This window comes from Trichosurus vulpecula (genome assembly GCF_011100635.1).
Source record: "Trichosurus vulpecula isolate mTriVul1 chromosome X unlocalized genomic scaffold, mTriVul1.pri SUPER_X_unloc_2, whole genome shotgun sequence".
NCBI lineage: Eukaryota > Metazoa > Chordata > Mammalia > Diprotodontia > Phalangeridae > Trichosurus > Trichosurus vulpecula.
In genome coordinates, this window is record NW_023494378.1 from 3109393 (window position 1) to 3113923 (window position 4531).

The 4531-nt window shown below is 43.0% G+C and overlaps 1 pseudogene; it reads left to right on the forward strand.

Moving 5' to 3' along the window:
* Window positions 1-651: 651 nt before the first annotated feature.
* On the forward strand, window positions 652-3390 carry LOC118833132 (annotated as a pseudogene).
* Window positions 3391-4531: the final 1141 nt, after the last annotated feature.

Below are 4531 nucleotides of genomic sequence, written 5' to 3' on the forward strand. Positions count from 1 at the left end.
TAACTGTTTCTCTTTGGAACAGCAGCCCTGAGGGTTTTCCCCTCCCAGCTTGATTTTTTTTTCTTTTTTTCTAATTAAAAGGGCCATCCCTTGACTGCATGGGCATTACCTCACTCTAAGTAAGTACACGAAAAGGCCTTAGCCTGAAAGGGCCAGGGTCTCCCATTGCATCCTGGGTCATGTCCAGCTGTCCTGATGAATTATCTGGTCCCTGGATCCAGATGTCTCTGGAGGATAAAGTGAGGCTGGTGACCTTGCACAGTCTTCCCTCACTCAAATCCAAGTCAACTGCAAATCATGTCATCATTTCCCTGATGTCATGGTCCACTTCAAAAACAAAGGACAAACACAACAATAACAACAACTGTGAATGAACTATCACATGGGCTAATATCCAATAAAAGCAGGATTTGAAAGGTTTTAAAGTGTCATTGTAGGAGTTGGACAGGAGCCAGCATACTCAAAGTGTTAACCATGAAATGTTGCTCCCCTACTCAATGCTTCTCCCCTTCCTCCTTGTCTGGTCTCAATCCTTCAGTAAACTGAGGACACTTGAAATATTCCAGTTAAGAAGTGATGAGGTTACTCAGCATAGCAGCAGCCCTTCTTCCTCCGCAGTGGTCAGCTACCACCCCCAACTCCCCTGCAACCATGTGGAAGGCACCCACAGTTGGCATTGATATTGGCACCACTTACTCCTGTGTGGGAGTCTTCCAACATGGGAAAGTGGAGATCATTGCTAATGACCAAGGAAACAGGACCACTCCAAGCTATGTAGCCTTCACTGACACAGAACATTTATTGGTGATGCTGCAAAGAATCAAGTTGCAATGAACCCCACCAAAACAGTTTTTGATGTTAAATGTCTGATTGGTGGCAGATTTGATGATACAGTTGCATAGTCAGACATGAAGCATTGATCTTTTACAGTGGTGAATGACGCAGGCAGGCCTAAGGTCCAAGTGGAATATAAAGGAGAGATGAAAACTTTGTATCCAGAAGAAGAATGTTCTATGGTCTTGACCAAGATGAAAGAAATTGCTGAAGCTTACCTTGGGAAGACTGTCACAAATACTGTGTTCACAGTACCAGTCTATTTCAACAATTCCCAACGCCAGGCCACCAAAGATGCTGGAACCATCGATGGTCTCAACATGCTCTGAATCATCACTGAGCCAAGTGCTGGTGCTATTGCTTATGGCTTGGACAAAAAGGTTGGTGCCAAGAGAAATGTGTTGATCTTTGACCTTGAAGGTGGTACTTTCGATGTCTCCATTCTTACCATTGAAGATGGCATCTTTGAGGTCAAGTCCACAGCTGGGGACATCCACTTGGGTGGGGAGAACTTTGACAACTGAATGGTCAACCATTTCATTGCTGAATTCAAGAAAAAAGCACAATAAGGATATCAGTGAGGAAAAAGAGGGCTATTTGGCATCTTTGCATTACTTGTGAAAATGCAAAGCATACCCACTTTTCCAGCACCCAGGCCAGTACTGAGATTGACTCCTTCTATGAAGGTATCGACTTCTATACATCAATCACCTGAGCCTATTTGAAAGAGCTGAATGCTGATCTCTTCCATGGCATGGACCCTATGGAAAAGGCATTAAGAGATGCCAAGCTAGATAAATCACAGATTCATGACATTGTCCTGATAGGTGGTTCCACTCAAATCCCCCAAATCTAGAAGCTTCTGCAAAGCTTCTTCAATGGCAAGGAGCTCAACAAGAGTATCAATCATGATGAGGCTGTTGCTTATGGCATAGCTGTCCAGGCTGCCATTTTGTCTGGTGATAAATCTGAGAATGTTCAGGACTTGCTGCTGTTGGATGTCACTCTTTTCCCTTGGAATTGAAACTTCTGGTGGAGTTATGATAGTTCTGATCAAACGTAATATTACCATCCCCACCAAGCAGACACAGACCTTTACCACCTATTCAGACAACCAGCCTGGTGTGCTTATTCAGTTTTATGAAGGTGAGAGCAATGACAAAGGATAACAATGTACTTGGCAAATTTGAGCTCATGTGAATCCCCCCTAGCACCCAGTGGTGTTCCTCAGATTGAAGTAACATTTGACATTGATGCAAATGACATCCTTAGTGTTTCTGCTTTGGAAGAGAGCACAGGAAAGGAGAACAAGCATAGGAACCACCTACCAGGACAATGTCATGAATCTGTGATTTATCTAGCTTGGCATCTCTTAAGGCCTTTTCCATAGGGTCCATGCCATGGAAGAGATCAACATTCAGCTCTTTGAAATAGGCTCAGGTGATTGATGTATAGAAGTCGATACCTTCATAAGAGTCAATCTCAGTACTGGCCTGGGTGCTGGAAAAATGGGTGTGTTTTGCATATTCACAAGTAATGCAAAGATGCCAAGGAGAACAACGATAAAGGACATCTGAGCAAAGAAGATATTGATGAGCATATGGTCCAGGAGGCTGAGAAATACAAGGCTGAGATTGAACAACTGCATTGGCAACTAAGGTGGGACTTTCTTACTGTTTTAGAATGATAAATTAATTACGTCTCTTTGATTGAGACTTACTAGGTGCAAAACCCCAGGCCCAAACCCCAAACTACTATGTGCTAAACCATTTGGGCGTGAAGCCCTCAGGGCTCTAAGGTGAGTTGCTAAGACCAGAGCCAATAGTATGCACCGAAGTTCTGGTAGCTCAGATGACGTTTGATGACATCCAAAGACTGTATAAAAAGAGAGAACAAAGCTATTTGCTTGGGGCTCTCAGTCTTGGAGGAGTGTTGATGTGGAGACTCTGGGCAGCTGTAGTTAAGAGCCCTCCAGCTTGTGAACCTAGATGTTAATGGCTTCTTGGTAACTATGAATTTATTTGGTCTGTTTATAATGTATCTTTGTAATTTGTTTGTATTTGCTCTGAAGTTCAGGGTACTGGCTTTTCCCCCTGAACTAAGTGAATGATATATGTATATGTTGGATTAAAGTAAGATTGTTAACCCCTTAATGCTACTTTCCTTAGTAAAGCAGATCAAAAGAACCTGTGCTGGCAGCGCTCTTGTTGTTGGGCTTGTGTTGGTTTTTCACCCCCACAACAGCTGCTAGCCAAATTGTTGCAACAGCAGAGGAGAGACAAAGTGTTTTCCAAGAATTCTCTTGAATCTTATGCTTTCAACATGAAGGTTACCATAGAGGATAAAAAACTACGAGGCAAAATTGGTGACAAAGACAAACAGAAGATCCTTGACAAATATAATGAAATCATCAACTGGCTGGATAAGAACCGGACTGCTGAGAAGGAAGAATTTGAGCATCAACAGAAAGAATTGGAGAAGGTCTGTAACCCCATCATTACTAAGCTGTACCAGAGTGCTGGGGGCATGCTAGGAGGCATGCTTGGTGGGTTCTAAGGGCTGGAGCAGCCCCATCTGGAGGTGCTTCTTCTGGACACACCACTGAAGAGGTAGACAAATACACTAGAAGAAAGGGCATTCCACACAGCTTTCCAAAAATTGAAGGAGTCAAATTTTTAGCGAAAGCAGTAGGGGTTTTAAAGTAACATATAAGCTACTGTATAAATTTGGGCATTCTGAATGCTTAAATGTGTACACAGGGAGAGAAATGAATGACATTGCACTTTATCAGTACTGTAAACAAGTGGTGCAATTCTTGTCCTGGAGAATAAAGTCTATTTAAAATTGACACCATTAAAAAAAAAGAAGTGATGAGAAAGGGATAGATGTAAGATCTATTGTGGAAGTTGCAACTGATTTAGGTGAATAGCACAAAACAACACTAGCATAGATTCAAATGGTTTATTGATACTCACAACCAAGCATTTAGGAGGGTATGGACAGAAGAACAGCAGTTTAGTCAGGGAGAGAGTGTCATGTCAAAATCCACTCCCTAACCATGTATGGGGCAGAATGCAGGGTAGTGGCCCAGATGAGCAATGGGATGAGGGATCTGGTTGAAGGCACAGAACCACTAGGGGTCTGGTTTCTATAGGGTTTTCATACAATGGCCCTGACATATCAGTTATATGATTGGTGAGGTGACGGGTTTAAAGAACACGGGGCAGTAGCAAAGTGAGCATCTCTAAAGATTTACCAGGAAGGCATGTTCAAGAAGAGGAGAATTGAATAACTGCCTCATCAGCAAGCCTGTGGAAGAGTTTCATTGGTCAGTTCTAACGAGAAGTGATTGCAAGTTGGCCTTAATAGGAGCCATATCTGGAAGAGTGGGGCCATAAGCAGCTCTGGCTACTCAATATAACCCCTGATTCCTCTTTCCCAGGCTGTCACAGCACAAGTTTTACCTTCGCCTGAGATTCACCTTAACCAAGAGGAGATAAAACAGATGTGTTTACATCTTTCCGTTGTATACATCTCAGGATGCCTTGGACTTCCATAGTATTCTATGGCAGACAAGATGAGGATTGGGGAAACTGATTAAAGATGGCCTTACCCTCCACAAGAGCCTCACCTTGACCAGGAGAACAAGTCCCTTGGCTGTTTCTTAATCTTCTCCATGGATATTGCCACTTCTGCA